Below are 17,500 nucleotides of genomic sequence, written 5' to 3' on the forward strand. Positions count from 1 at the left end.
TATGCTCGGTGATGGAGGTGGAGTGTGATGCAGGACGGGTATGCTCGGTGATGGAGGAGGAGTGTGATGCAGAACGGGTATGCTCGGTGATGGAGGAGGAGTGTGATGCAGGACGGGTATGCTCGGTGATGGAGGAGGAGTGTGATGCAGGACGGGTATGCTCGGTGATGGAGGTGGAGTGTGATGCAGGACGGGTATGCTCGGTGATGGAGGTGGAGTGTGATGCAGGACGGGTATGCTCGGTGATGGAGGTGGAGTGTGATGCAGGACGGGTATGCTCGGTGATGGAGGTGGAGTGTGATGCAGGACGGGTATGCTCGGTGATGGAGGTGGAGTGTGATGCAGGACGGGTATGCTCGGTGATGGAGGAGGAGTGTGATGCAGGACGGGTATGCTCGGTGATGGAGGTGGAGTGTGATGCAGGACGGGTATGCTCGGTGATGGAGGTGGAGTGTGATGCAGGACGGGTATGCTCGGTGATGGAGGAGGAGTGTGATGCAGGACGGGTATGCTCGGTGATGGAGGAGGAGTGTGATGCAGGACGGGTATGCTCGGTGATGGAGGAGGAGTGTGATGCAGGACGGGTATGCTCGGTGATGGAGGAGGAGTGTGATGCAGGACGGGTATGCTCGGTGATGGAGGAGGAGTGTGATGCAGGACGGGTATGCTCGGTGATGGAGGAGGAGTGTGATGCAGGGCGGATATGCTCGGTGATGGAGGTGGAGTGTGATGCAGGACGGGTATGCTCGGTGATGGAGGAGGAGTGTGATGCAGGACCGGTATGCTCGGTGATGGAGGTGGAGTGTGTTGCAGGACGGGTATGCTCGGTGATGGAGGAGGAGTGTGATGCAGGACGGGTATGCTCGGTGATGGAGGTGGAGTGTGATGCAGGACGGGTATGCTCGGTGATGGAGGTGGAGTGTGATGCAGGACGGGTATGCTCGGTGATGGAGGAGGAGTGTGATGCAGGACCGGTATGCTCGGTGATGGAGGAGGAGTGTGATGCAGGACGGGTATGCTCGGTGATGGAGGTGGAGTGTGATGCAGGACGGGTATGCTCGGTGATGGAGGTGGAGTGTGATGCAGGACGGGTATGCTCGGTGATGGAGGAGGAGTGTGATGCAGAACGGGTATGCTCGGTGATGGAGGAGGAGTGTGATGCAGGACGGGTATGCTCGGTGATGGAGGAGGAGTGTGATGCAGGACGGGTATGCTCGGTGATGGAGGTGGAGTGTGATGCAGGACGGGTATGCTCGGTGATGGAGGTGGAGTGTGATGCAGGACGGGTATGCTCGGTGATGGAGGTGGAGTGTGATGCAGGACGGGTATGCTCGGTGATGGAGGTGGAGTGTGATGCAGGACGGGTATGCTCGGTGATGGAGGTGGAGTGTGATGCAGGACGGGTATGCTCGGTGATGGAGGAGGAGTGTGATGCAGGACGGGTATGCTCGGTGATGGAGGTGGAGTGTGATGCAGGACGGGTATGCTCGGTGATGGAGGTGGAGTGTGATGCAGGACGGGTATGCTCGGTGATGGAGGAGGAGTGTGATGCAGGACGGGTATGCTCGGTGATGGAGGAGGAGTGTGATGCAGGACGGGTATGCTCGGTGATGGAGGAGGATTTAACTTTCAAATAGTGTCGCAAGACAATGCACTTACATGCACCAGGAAGAAGAAGGTGAACTCTTAGTGAATGGCGGCACAGCACATTAGCGCTGGACAATGCTCTTCCTGAGAACTCAGGTGATGGGGTAAGTAAATGTTCCCCAATGTCTCTCGGTTTTATCATGGATTGCGATTGTAGATTTTTTTCCCTGCATTCTGCAAATCATCCACAAGATGGCGCTACTCCTTGTTTCCTTCCTTATTGCCCTGTGTGTGTGTTTCTTCCGGATGGGGTAAGTGAATGAGCCCCAAAACGGCTATTGCTGTAATGTGAAAAGTATAAAAAAGAAATATAAAAAACTATTTCAAAATTGCCATTTTAGTGCTTCCTACCAAAAAATGTAATAAAAAGTGATCCAATAGTCAGATATTATTGTCATCTAATCCCTCATGACGTAAAGCCTAATAACGCTCCATGAATTGAGTAATAAAACGTTCTAGGCCTATAATGAAGTGAGTTTTCCTAAAAAAGTTTTTTTTTGCTAAATTAGTAAAATCCCAATAAAATTTGCACATGTTTGGTGTCTCCTTCATCGCACAACCTACAGAATTACTTCATCCTGTGTTTATACTGCATAAAGTATCGCATTAAAGAACAAGTGGTAGGAATTTATTATGTCCCCTCTCACTAAAGGGTTAATACTTTTTCATCATTTTACCCTAAAACATTAACTCATTGGAAAATACAACCCTTACCAAAAAAATAAGCCCTCATCAGCTATTACATGGAAATACTGAGTCACATGATAGGAAGTGATATATCCCTGCGCTCAGCGTCCTCCGCGCTGTCCTAGGCCGCACTCAGCTAGGGATCCGCCAGAATCCCTCTAACCCCTGCACTGCTGACCATCTCTGTATTATACCTGCTCCTCCATCAGTAAAGGGGCCCAGTGATATCTTGTACTTCTCACACTCATTCTCAATACTGAACGAGGAGTACGTGGCGTGAAACTTCCCAATTGCAATATTTTGGAGGTCGACGCGGAGCTCCCAACTACCTTAGAGACCAGGACCGGACCTAGGAAGTTCGGGGCCCCTCACTGGCAAATTTTATGGGCCCCCCAAGGAATGATCATCCACCCCTGTGTACACAGTGAGTTCCCTGCACCTGAAAAGGGAGGAGGGGCCCCCCATTCTCCTCCTTGTGGGGCCACTGAACACGGTCACACTAACCCCCCCTGATGGCGGCCCCTGTGAGAGACGTCACCAGATCAGATCTTATGTCTGAGCCCTGACTGTAGGAATAGAAGGACGAAAGATAAAGATCGGATCGCAGCCTGAAAGGGGAAGGACGGGGGATCCCACTTTTCCAAATAACAAATAACTTTCCCCACAGCAGCACAAAGTATTTCAGAACAGGTGAACAGTAAGTGCAGGGTAATGGAGACAAGTCGAGGTCACAGACTGTAGACAGAGCAGGGCTCCACAGCAGCACAGAGTATTTCAGCATAGTAGTATATAGCCCTGTATATCTATGTGATGATGTTATGGAACCAGGCAAAGGGATGAGATAAAGTAACAGGTCACACACTGAGAGCAGATACAGCAGCACAGAGGATTTCAGCATAGTAGTGTATTGCTCTGTATATCTATGTGATGATATTATGGAACCAGGCAAAGGGCTGAGATAAAGTAACAGGTCACACACTGAGAGCAGATACAGCAGCACAGAGGATTTCAGGAGAGGAGTCATATTCAAAGCAGTCGTCTGTCCATTCAACCGATAATGGAAGCAGCACAGAGGATTTCAGGAGAGGAATGTGTAAAGAAGTCGCCTGTCCACCTAGGGAATGATACTAATCTATGACAGGGGCACTCAGGGCCGGATTAAAGGAGGGGCTCCAGGGGCTTGAGCCCCGGGGCCCCCACCACTTTCAATTTTTTTTAAGGGGCCCCACCCAGCACATAGGGGTCCAGGTGATGGGACGTGACAGCGAGTGATGACATGACGGTGTCAGGCTATATACTACAGCAGCTGACAGGCTATATGCTGCAGGGGCTGGCTGGCTATATACTTCCAAAAACTTTGTTGGAAGGGCCCCCACCATTTTGCACCCAGGGGCCCCCACCACCCTTAATCCGGCCCTGGTGGCAATGGAGACAGGTGGGAGCTCCCAGATAGTGGTGGGTGCAGGTCCCAGCAGCACAGAGGATTGCAGACCCCCAGTTTTGGGTGCAGTATTTCTAGCAGTCGCTGTTGTATATGTTCTCATTCCCAACCAAAACTCCTTCCGGCTGCAGAATCCCCCTCTGTAAGATTTCCTGGTGCGGCTGAAATCTACGGATCCATGGAAAACCTGCACAGAGAGGAAACAGGTGAAGACTGTGCTGATCCCTGACCCCTTGTATAATGAAAGCCGGAGGGGTGTATGGTGGACCAGTCACTGATCAGGGACCTCAGAGAAACACACACAGGGCAATAAGGAAGGAAACAAGGCCCCCTTGTGGATAATTTGCAGAATGCAGTATAAAAAAATCTACAATCACAATCCATGATACACAGCTCAGCAGACAGTATCACACAGAATAGGATTAGATACACAGCTCAGCAGACAGTATCACACAGAATAGGATTAGATACACAGCTCAGCAGACAGTATCACACAGGACAGGATTAGATACACCGCTCAGCAGGCAGTATCACACAGGATAGGATTAAATACACAGCTCAGCAGACAGTATCACACAGAATAGGATTAGATACACAGCTCAGCAGACAGTATCACACAGGATAGGATTAGATACACAGCTCAGCAGGCAGTATCACACAGGATAGGATTAAATACACAGCTCAGCAGACAGTATCACACAGAATAGGATTAGATACACAGCTCAGCAGACAGTATCACACAGAATAGGATTAGATACACAGCTCAGCAGACAGTATCACACAGGACAGGATTAGATACACCGCTCAGCCGGGAGTACCACACAGGAGAGAATTAGATACACCGCTCAGCCAGGAGTACCACACAGGATAGGATTAGATACACCGCTCAGCTGGGAGTACCACACAGGAGAAGATTAGATACACCGCTCAGCCGAGAGTAGCACACAGGAGAGGATTTGATACACAGCTCAGCAGTCAGTATCACACAGGATAGGATTAGATACATAGCTCAGCAGACAGTATCACACAGGAGAGGATTAGATACACAGTTTAGCAGACAGTATCACACAGGAGAGGATTAGATACACAGCTTAGCAGACAGTATCACACATGATAGGATTAGATACACAGCTCAGCGGTCAGTATCACACAGGATAGGATTAGATACACAGCTCAGCGGTCAGTATTACACAGGATAGGATTAGATACACAGCTCAGCGGTCAGTATCACACAGGATAGGATTAGATACACAGCTCAGCAGACAGTATCACACAGGACAGGATTAGATACACAGCTCAGCAGTCAGTATCACACAGGATAGGATTAGATACACAGCTCAGCAGTCAGTATCACACAGGATATGATTAGATACACAGCTCAGCAGGCAGTATCACACAGGATAGGATTAGATACACAGCTCAGCAGTCAGTATCACACAGGAGAGGATTAGATACACAGCTCAGCAGTCAGTATCACACAGGATAGGATTAGATACACAGCTCAGCAGACAGTATCACACAGGAGAGGATTAGATACACAGTTTAGCAGACAGTATCACACAGGAGAGGATTAGATACACAGCTTAGCAGACAGTATCACACATGATAGGATTAGATACACAGCTCAGCGGTCAGTATCACACAGGATAGGATTAGATACACAGCTCAGCGGTCAGTATTACACAGGATAGGATTAGATACACAGCTCAGCGGTCAGTATCACACAGGATAGGATTAGATACACAGCTCAGCAGACAGTATCACACAGGACAGGATTAGATACACAGCTCAGCAGTCAGTATCACACAGGATAGGATTAGATACACAGCTCAGCAGTCAGTATCACACAGGATATGATTAGATACACAGCTCAGCAGGCAGTATCACACAGGATAGGATTAGATACACAGCTCAGCAGACAGTATCACACAGGATAGGATTAGATACAGGAGCTCAGCAGACAGTATCACACATGATAGGATTAGATACACAGCTCAGCGGTCAGTATTACACAGGATAGGATTAGATACACAGCTCAGGAGACAGTATCACACAGGATAGGATTAGATACACAACTCAGCAGACTGTATCACACAGGATAGGATTAGATACACAGCTCAGCAGACAGTATCACACAGGACAGGATTAGATACAAAGCTCAGCAGTCAGTATCACACAGGATAGGATTAGATACACAGCTCAGCAGTCAGTATCACACAGGATAGGATTAGATACACAGCTCAGCAGTCAGTATCACACAGGATAGGATTAGATACACAGCTCAGCAGTCAGTATCACACAGGATAGGATTAGATACACAGCTCAGCAGTCAGTATCACACAGGATATGATTAGATACACAGCTCAGCAGGCAGTATCACACAGGATGGGATTAGATACAAAGCTCAGCAGACAGTATCACACAGGATAGGATTAGATACACAGCTCAGCAGTCAGTATCACACAGGATATGATTAGATACACAGCTCAGCAGGCAGTATCACACAGGATAGGATTAGATACAAAGCTCAGCAGACAGTATCACACAGCATAGGACAGTGCGCCCGTATCTGTACACTGCCACCTCACCAGGCGACCACACTCTTCCTGTATTGGGTCTACACCACAGAACTGCTGTATAGTACAGGCAATGTGTATACATGCAGGAAGTGGAGCGCTGCAGGTACCGGACACCTTCATCTATTTATAACAAGTACAAACAAGCGATTACAGTGGACAATACTCCTAATACTTCATCTCCATTTCTATAAACCATCTTATTCCAGAGCCACGTACAGATCATCAGGGACATATACAAATACAGCAAGACATTACAGAGCAATAACATGGTAATAGAGGAGAGAGGGCCCTGCTCACAAGAGCTAACAATCTATGAGGATTTGTGCCCGCGCTAATCACACAGGATGAGGATAATAGAATACATTCTAGAAGTCATACACCTCAAATAGCTCACCCCAATACAACAACATATCCATGCATCCATCCATCCCAGAGCCGTCAGAGAAGAGGGGAGGATGAGAGGGAGAGGAAGAGTGAAACAGTAGGATGTCCACCAAAAATCCAGACAAATCGTATGCAAATCATCCATTTCTCCAGACATACAGGGGCACAATCTATGATACTGAAGAAACGGCTACATTTCTACCAAGACGTCTCAATAAATTTGAATGTATCAAAAATCTACATTTATTCGGCAGAAAAAACGATTTTGAAGACCAAATCTGGAGACATTTCAGAAAGAGTTGACAACTTAACAGAAGAAGAGAAAGAAGCTTCAGACGCCCAGAATCTTTGTCAGCTGAAAACCTTTACAGTCACCATGTAGATGACGATTTGGATGTAATAATGAATTTAATATCTAGCCCTGAGGAAATGGAAACCACAAAACCCCATGAAACTAAAAGATTAAAGCCAAAATCTAAGAATATGCCCTCTCTAAAAGAAAAGACCGCAAGTAAAAGTCTTTATAGACCTGGTGATGGCAGACATTGGGGCACATTTACCTACCCGGACCTGTCACGATCCTGCGACGCGTTGTCCGATGAGGATTTGGGTCCGGCGCGATTCACTAAGGTCGTGCGTCCAATTTCCTGCAGGTGTCGCTGCTGCGCCGAGGTCCGCCGGAGTTCACCTTCTTCTTCCTGGTGCATGTGAGTGAGTGATCTTGCGACACGAATCATTTTTTAAATTCCGCTGTTTTTACGAATCCGTCGGGTTGTCCAACGGCCACGCCCCCCATTTCTGTGGCGTGCATGCCGACACCGAGGCGCCAAAATCCGATCGCATGCAACCCGGCGCAAAACGGTGCAAAATGGAAATATTCAGGAAAACCCGACGGAATCGCGGTCCGTGGACCCTTAGTAAATGAGCCCCATTGTGCCACTTCCAGAAGATAACTTTAAAGACAATCTAACAGAGAATGAAAGAACCTTAGAAGATGTGGTCTGTAAAAAATCCGACAAGGTGGTAATGTGGTCCTGTGGCTCAGCACTGAGACCCCCACTCATCAGCAAGAGAGGCCCCAAGGATAGGGTCTAACTTTTGTTCGTGGGTAAAGTACTGTCTGCCTAGCATTGTTCATGCACTGTGCACACGGGCGTGCGTTGCCTATAGAGGTTACGTAAACTTATGATTGCGCCGGGCTTACATTAAACAAACCGGGACACAGCTTTGCAGCAGTCAGTTCAAATACCGACTATGACCATAGAGCAGAGCGTTAAGGTAAAATACAGGACTTAATGCCACAATAGGGATAAGAGGTTGCATGAGGCACAAATCTACAGCCTGCAACATTGTTTCAATTCTGTTTCCACAGATTCCACAGGAGTTATAAACAAAGCAATAATTGATTAGAACTTTCTCTCATTACACGTTTGTAAAAATAAAAAGTGAAAGTGAAAAATGTAAATCTAATTTGAATGAACACAGGTAACAAGGTTGAACATCATGCACCACACTCTCCTACATCCCCTAAGTCTGATCAGGGAGCGATCAGGGTTTGGTCAGTGAAAAACTGACATTTTGCATCAGAGTGCAATCAGTTTTCAGTGTTTGTTCAGTGTCTCAGTTTTTCCCGCGCAGAAAATGCATATTAGATAGATAGATTAGATAGCAAATACATTTTATCTGCCATCCAGTCCCTTCTACTATTCCTTCTCCCTTTATGAAAGACTAGGTTAACATTTGGTGGTGTACACCTAGCAGACAAAAAAACTACCAATCTTTTGGATCTAACCCATAATGTCACTAGTACCCTCCTTCTTTGTAGCAGAACACGTCACCCATGCAAACACGGAGAGAACATACAAACTCTTTGCAGATGTTGACCTGGATGGGATTTAAAACCAGGACCCCAGCGCTGCAAGGCTGTAGTGCTACCCACTGAGCCACCGTGCTGCAAGGCTGTAGTGCTAATCACTGAGCCACCGTGCTGCAAGGCTATAGTGCTTATCACTGAGCCACCATGCTGCAAGGCTGTAGTGCTTATCACTGAGCCACCATGCTGCAAGGCTGTAGTGCTACTCACTGAGCCACCGTGCTGCAAGGCTGTAGTGCTAATCACTGAGCCACCGTGCTGCAAGGCTGTAGTGCTAATCACTGAGCCACCGTGCTGCAAGGCTGTAGTGCTAATCACTGAGCCACCGTGCTGCAAGGCGGTAGTGCTTATCACTGAGCCACCATGCTGCAAGGCTGTAGTGCTAATCAATGAGCCACCGTGCTGCAAGGCTTAGTGCTAATCACTGAGCCATTGTGCTGCAAGGCTGTAATGCTAATCACTGAGCCACCGTGCTGCAAGGCTGTAGTGCTAACCACTGAGCCACCGTGCTGCAAGGCTGTAGTGCTAATCACTGAGCCACCGTGCTGCTCTACTACATCATGAAGTTTTATTTTCCATTCCAGGTAGTGTATGATGTCACATTTCCTGCCTGGGCTTACACTTTCACAGATCGCTCACTGTACGAGGTACACAGCGATATCTGCAGAGGACTGGATACCACACAAGGACCACTGACAACAGAGCGGACCCCCCACCCTGCGGGCAGACGTGACTCCAGCATGGGTGCAGGCCTGTGGGTGCTGTGCGTTGTCCTCTGTGCTCAGGTGCTGGCACCAGGTAAGAATCTACATGCTTTATATTCCTATGAGATTAGAAATTGCAGCTCCTCGGAGGGTGGGGGGTGGGGGTGGAAAAAAAAAAGAAGTTACTTCTCTCATTTCCTAAACTAAAAGGACAGGGGAATCTTTCTCTTCATTTTAACGTGCATAAAGCAGGGCCGCATGTTTTAGTAACAAACCTGCAGCTGTGAAGAGCCAGGAATCCGTATGACATACAGCAGCTCGTGTCTCAGCTTCTTGGCGCGGGATTATACGTGATGTGGTGATAGTTTCCTGCCGCCTATCACTTACTGTATGCTTCACCAAGACTCTGCCTGTGGTCAGTGAATGAAAACCGACAAGACTAAGAAATGCTTCACTGCTGAAGTTTTGTTACAACTGGATGCAATCTGAGTTATTGCCACAAACTTCTAGAACAGGAAAGATATTTGAGTGACTTATGTTCAGGAGAATATTGTCTAGGCTGGATGTAACTATCTTTTTGGCTAGGTTTCACCTCCGGGGACCGGCTGACAGTGCACAGTTATAGTATTGACGCCACCATCGGGCACCAGGTCCTCCTGCCCGTTGACCTCACCTTGTCCCATCAGTTCTCCCATTACACGGTGGAATGGGAGTTTGAGAACCAGTCGATCCTGTATCACACCGTCCATAACTGCAGCGTGGATGCTCGGGGGTACCCCATCTGGATCCTGCAGGAGCAGTTTGTAATGTACCCCAATTTCAGACCCAAGATAGAATTCTACAGACTGAACCTGTCGCTGCTCATATACAACGCCCAGGTGAACGACAGCGGCATCTACAGGATCAGCTTCTCCTCCAGGCACCTGACCACATCGCAGAACATCACCGTGAGGGTGCGGATGTCCGGTACGTCACCCCCTGTTACCTATGGTAGGTTTAGCCCCCTAGAATAACTAATATTCCCCTACTCCCCCATTATGGCACTTCAACTAAAAGGCCCCGTCATCAAGGGGTTAATAACATTTGGATGGATCTTTATCATGCAGAGTCTCACAGAAGTGTGTCGCACGCCCCATGTTAAAGGCGCACCAAATAAAAAGTGGTGCACTTTATCGGGGCAACGCAGGGGGCACCAGATACATGAAAAATGGCGAAACGAATCTGGAATTTGGCGCCCCCTGCACACTACACAGACATAGGGGCACATTTACTAAGAATGTGGGAAGTTGCAGTAAAAGTGCTCTGCAAGGTGCGCCAGAAATCATGAATCTGTCGCTTCCCTTCACTGGTCCGACAGAGGTCACTAACTTTTTTGTGATGCACCTTTAACATAGGCCGTGCAACGGACTTTTGCATGTTAAATTTGGCGCATGGTCGGACTGAGCGCCAAATGCCCCCCCCCCCAGTGCTGCTGCACCACAAAAGGGCCACGTGCGACACAATAGAGCCACAGACACTTCTTATACACCTGTGCGAGCAGCTTACACCTAAAAGAATGTGCAAAGTCCGACAGAAAACTGGCGCAAAGCCCTTAGTAAATGTGCCCCATTGTGCGCTGGACATTTTTAGGACAAGTCTATTTTACATCCGGAAAACAAATGCACTGACATTTAGACCGCTATAAAAACCGGATGCCTGAATAAGCTTTGTCTGTGATCCACGGTCTGTGTGGTCACGCGTTTTACAGACTGAACGCCATTCTGGGGATGGGAGTCCGAGCATCATAGTCATACATGATACAAGGAGATCCACCATGGCCTTAAAGTACAGCGCGATGGAAGTGCAGGGACTCCTTGCATCATGTAGTGGTGGAAAATACTGTCTCCACATGCTCCGGGAATCACAGACTGAGCACATGTTTGACACATGAGAATATGCAGCTGCTGCCATAAGGTGACACCACAGCCCGCGCCCTACAAAGTCCAGTACTGCCCCCTGGTGGTGAAATAGCAGAACACTAATGTGTATAACGTACTGGTGCACAATATAGTATAAAGGAGACATTGGGACAGATTTATCTTAAGTTGTTCTATTTTACTTTTCTTTACTTTAATTTTCTTCTATTTTTCTTTCTTTACTTTAATTTTCTTAGTTAGATGTGATCCTTCTCTGCGTTTTTTTTTTTAGACTTTTTCATCTATTTGCGACTTTTTGTAAAAAGTCTCAATGAGAAAAAAATTCAATAAATCATCTCCAGCCAATGACATTCTACTGGTAACATCCAATAATTTACCATTTAGGAACATTCTTCAGACTAATAGTTCTTTTTTTTGGGAGGATTTTATATAAAAATCAAAAAATGGATATCATTTTATGTTTTAATGATAATAATAATGTTACAGTTTTGTATATAGAACTGTCCTGTCCCTGTGTGTCCTGTACATGGTGCAGTCACTGCTCCTATCACATACATTATAAGGAGAACTTGTGGGGCTCAGCAACGTGTCCTTACACTGTATATCACTGACGCATCACTGTGTGCGTATAGAGGGCGATACGCTGCCTGATCCACCCCCTGAAAGCAGGGGGAGGAGTCAACCTAGGCAAAAGATAATGATTGGCTGTTGCTATTATATTTGGCGGTTTCCCAATGTCCCGGTGCCCTTATATAGAGATTGAAATAACTGGGACCTCCCTCCTGCGGGATGTGTTCAGGCAGGGGAGGGGTTAATGTGTACGGCCCCATATTAGGATGGTTTATATTGTTAAGCTCTCATCATTGTTTTCTGTTTAAAAGAATCCATTTTTTAAAAAAATATTAAAAAAACATCAAGAACAGCTTTCTGATGCTTATGACAAAATGTTTATGTGAAAAATAAACATGAAGTTACAAAATTCCAAAAAAAAAAAAAAAAAGTTTTTTTTTCCCCATTGAAGTCTATGAGAGAGTGAAAATCTGCATCAATGTGCAGTTTCCATGCAGAATTCTTAGTCAAAACGGATGGGGAAAAAAAAAGAGGGGAAAAAACGCATGCGAAAAATCTGCATTAAAATCGCATATAAAAAATGCACATATTATTGGATGCAGATTTTGCACATGACAATCTACAACATGTGCAGAGCCAAACACACAGGCCTATAAACCAAAGAAAAAAAAGAAAGGTTATCTGCGCCTGCTCTGGTGACGAGCACTTTTGAGACTTTTTTGAGACATTTTTAAAAAGTTGCATGTCATAAATAAGTAAAAACATCTGGATTACTATTATAGTATATATAGTGTATATATTATACTATTTATGAAGCGTCTGCGCCAGTGTTGTGCGGATCACCCCTGGCAGACATTTCCTTTGTCCTGTATGTCCTGGACATCCCCTTTAAGGACATCCCTTTAAGGACATCCCCTCCTGCATTCATCATCCAATATCTTAGGGAAAAGAGGTGCTGGGATCCCCTTTTAAGCTCGTGCTCCACATTGTTGCCTCTGTTACACGTGACCTGGAGCTTTACAATAATGGGGCAAAAAGATATAAAACCCAAATAACGGATATTTCTTCTATTCCAGGATCAGCCACTACATGGATGCTCTGCTTATTGGCTTTGCGCTCAGCGCTCAGTTTACTGCCGCTCGCCGTCTTCCTGATCGTCATCCATGTCTGTAAATGAGAGCAGGTGGAGGACCCCCGTACTGAGCTCTCTGCAGTGGGGTATCACTGAAGACCACTTGTAGAGAGTCGTTTATACCAATAACTGAGGGAACCTACAATGACCACGGCATAAGTTCAGCCTATAGAGGGCGCTACATGGCTATATATCATCATGAAGAACCCACAGAGGTGGTCCTGCCCCATCCCCCACCCCAATACAGTGAGTCACATGGATGAGACTGGGATTGTGTGTCACATGTGTTCAGGATTCTGTTCTACCTTTTCCATTTAAAAACGGAAGAATAACGGATCCATTATCCCAATGATTTTAATAGACACTAACAAAATCAAAGTATCAGGTTTTTTTTTAAAAAAATGTATACCATACCTCCCAACATTCGTGAAAACGAAAGAGGGACAAAATGGCGGCACGCGTAGCGATCCCCCTAAGCCACACCCCCAATGACTCCCTGGCCACGCCCCAAATTTTAGCCATATTAAAATAATAAAAATCATCTCAATAAAAAAAATAAAAAGTTATCCTCATTGGGATTTGAACCCAGAACCTGCAGTGTCCATGTACAATAATAACACAGCGCCTCAACCAACTGAGCTATAACCTCTGTGATTACAAGATGGAGAATTTTGGTAACTAAGAACTATGACTATATACTGCCTTGGTATATAGGGAGGGATCTTCTCAGATTATTGTAATTATTGAGACTATTATTATTATTATGGAGATTATTATTATTATTATTATTATTATTATTATTATTATTATTATTATTATTATTGAGATGATTATTATTATTTTTACTATTATTAATAATCGTCTCCATAATAATAAAAATAATAAAATGTATAATAATAATAATAATAGTCTCAATAATTACAATAATAATCTCTGAGAAGATCCCTCTCTATATATCAGTGCATTAGTCTGTATCACAGTGTAACACTGGCTGATAACATGTCTTAGTTACCAGAAATCCTCAGCTGTGTATCACTGGGCTTATAGCTCAGTTAGTTAAGCTCCTGTCTGCAGTGCAGAGGGTCCCAGGTTCGAATCTCAGCCTGGGCAAAACTTTATGTAATTTAATTATATAAAGAGCTTGTGTCTGGGGAAGCCCTGGAGACCATATATGGGCAGATGCTGATCTGAACCTGATGACGTGGTCCCTGCTCTCCGGCTAAGCCCGACACTTCTCTGAAAAGGATTCCCTGCCCGATGTCTGCTCTGGGGAACCCTAGGAGATGCAGTGACCATATATGGGCAGATGCTGATCTGAACCTGATGACGTGGTCCCTGCTCTCCGGCTAAGCCCGACACTTCTCTGAAAAGGATTCCCTGCCCGATGTCTGCTCTGGGGAACCCTAGGAGATGCAGTGACCATATATGGGCAGATGCTGATCTGAACCTGATGACGTGGTCCCTGCTCTCCGGCTAAGCCCGACACTTCTCTGAAAAGGATTCCCTGCCCGATGTCTGCTCTGGGGAACCCTAGGAGATGCAGTGACCATATATGGACAGATGCTGATCTGACCTGATGACGTGGTCCCTGCTCTCTCTGCTAAGCCCGACACTTCTCTGAAAAGGATTCCCTGCCCGATGTCTGCTCTGGGGAACCCTAGGAGATGCAGTGACCATATATGGATAGAGATCTGAAGCTGATGACGTGGTCCCTGCTCTCTAAGCTAAGCCGACACTTCTCTGAAAAGGATTCCCTGCCCGATGTCTGCTCTGGGGAACCCTAGGAGATGCAGTGACCATATATGGACAGATGCTGATCTGACCTGATGACGTGGTCCCTGCTCTCCGCTAAGCCCGACACTTCTCTGAAAAGGATTCCCTGCCCGATGTCTGCTCTGGGGAACCCTAGGAGATGCAGTGACCATATATGGACAGATGATGATCTGAACCTGATGACGTGGTCCCTGCTCTCCGGCTAAGCCCGACACTTCTCTGAAAAGGATTCCCTGCCCAATGTCTGCTCTGGGGAACCCTAGGAGATGCAGTGACCATATATGGACAGATGCTGATCTGACCTGATGACGTGGTCCCTGCTCTCCGCTAAGCCCGACACTTCTCTGAAAAGGATTCCCTGCCCGATGTCTGCTCTGGGGAACCCTAGGAGATGCAGTGACCATATATGGACAGATGATGATCTGACCTGATGACGTGGTCCCTGCTCTCAGCTAAGCCCGACACTTCTCTGAAAAGGATTCCCTGCCCGATGTCTGCTCTGGGGAACCCTAGGAGATGCAGTGACCATATATGGACAGATGATGATCTGACCTGATGACGTGGTCCCTGCTCTCAGCTAAGCCCGACACTTCTCTGAAAAGGATTCCCTGCCCGATGTCTGCTCTGGGGAACCCTAGGAGATGCAGTGACCATATATGGACAGATGATGATCTGACCTGATGACGTGGTCCCTGCTCTCTCTGCTAAGCCCGACACTTCTCTGAAAAGGATTCCCTCCCGATGTCTGCTCTGGGGAAGCCTAGGAGATGCAGTGACCATATATGGACAGATGATGATCTGACCTGATGACGTGGTCCCTGCTCTCAGCTAAGCCCGACACTTCTCTGAAAAGGATTCCCTGCCCGATGTCTGCTCTGGGGAACCCTAGGAGATGCAGTGACCATATATGGACAGATGCTGATCTGACCTGATGACGTGGTCCCTGCTCTCCGCTAAGCCCGACACTTCTCTGAAAAGGATTCCCTGCCCGATGTCTGCTCTGGGGAACCCTAGGAGATGCAGTGACCATATATGGACAGATGATGATCTGAACCTGATGACGTGGTCCCTGCTCTCCGGCTAAGCCCGACACTTCTCTGAAAAGGATTCCCTGCCCAATGTCTGCTCTGGGGAACCCTAGGAGATGCAGTGACCATATATGGACAGATGCTGATCTGACCTGATGACGTGGTCCCTGCTCTCCGCTAAGCCCGACACTTCTCTGAAAAGGATTCCCTGCCCGATGTCTGCTCTGGGGAACCCTAGGAGATGCAGTGACCATATATGGACAGATGGTGATCTGACCTGATGACGTGGTCCCTGCTCTCTCCGCTAAGCCCGACACTTCTCTGAAAAGGATTCCCTGCCCGATGTCTGCTCTGGGGAACCCTAGGAGATGCAGTGACCATATATGGACAGATGATGATCTGACCTGATGACGTGGTCCCTGCTCTCTCTGCTAAGCCCGACACTTCTCTGAAAAGGATTCCCTGCCCGATGTCTGCTCTGGGGAACCCTAGGAGATGCAGTGACCATATATGGACAGATGCTGATCTGACCTGATGACGTGGTCCCTGTTCTCTCCGCTAAGCCGACACTTCTCTGAAAAGGATTCCCTGCCCGATGTCTGCTCTGGGGAACCCTAGGAGATGCAGTGACCATATATGGACAGATACTGATCTGAAGCTGATGACGTGGTCCCTGCTCTCTGCTAAGCCCGACACTTCTCTGAAAAGGATTCCCTGCCCGATGTCTGCTCTGGGGAAGCCTAGGAGATGCAGTGACCATATATGGACAGATGCTGATCTGAAGCTGATGACGTGGTCCCTGCTCTCCGCTAAGCCCGACACTTCTCTGAAAAGGATTCCCTGCCCGATGTCTGCTCTGGGGAACCCTAGGAGATGCAGTGACCATATATGGACAGATGATGATCTGACCTGATGACGTGGTCCCTGCTCTCTCTGCTAAGCCCGACACTTCTCTGAAAAGGATTCCCTCCCGATGTCTGCTCTGGGGAACCCTAGGAGAGCAGGGACCACGTCATCAGGCTCAGATCAGCATCTGTCCATATATGCTGATCTGAGCCTGATGACGTGGTCCCTGCTCTCTGCTAAGCCCGACACTTCTCTGAAAAGGATTCCCTGCCCGATGTCTGCTCTGGGGAAGCCTAGGAGATGCAGTGACCATATATGGACAGATGCTGATCTGACCTGATGACGTGGTCCCTGCTCTCCGCTAAGCCCGACACTTCTCTGAAAAGGATTCCCTGCCCGATGTCTGCTCTGGGGAACCCTAGGAGATGCACTGACCATATATGGACAGATACTGATCTGACCTGATGACGTGGTCCCTGCTCTCACCGCTAAGCCCGACACTTCTCTGAAAAGGATTCCCTGCCCGATGTCTGCTCTGGGGAACCCTAGGAGATGCAGTGACCATATATGGACAGATGGTGATCTGACCTGATGACGTGGTCCCTGCTCTCCGCTAAGCCCGACACTTCTCTGAAAAGGATTCCCTGCCCGATGTCTGCTCTGGGGAACCCTAGGAGATGCACTGACCATATATGGACAGATGATGATCTGACCTGATGACGTGGTCCCTGCTCTCTGCTAAGCCCGACACTTCTCTGAAAAGGATTCCCTGCCCGATGTCTGCTCTGGGGAACCCTAGGAGATGCAGTGACCATATATGGACAGATGCTGATCTGAAGCTGATGACGTGGTCCCTGCTCTCTCCGCTAAGCCGACACTTCTCTGAAAAGGATTCCCTGCCCGATGTCTGCTCTGGGGAA

The sequence above is a fragment of the Engystomops pustulosus genome, chromosome 9, assembly GCF_040894005.1.
Source record: "Engystomops pustulosus chromosome 9, aEngPut4.maternal, whole genome shotgun sequence".
NCBI lineage: Eukaryota > Metazoa > Chordata > Amphibia > Anura > Leptodactylidae > Engystomops > Engystomops pustulosus.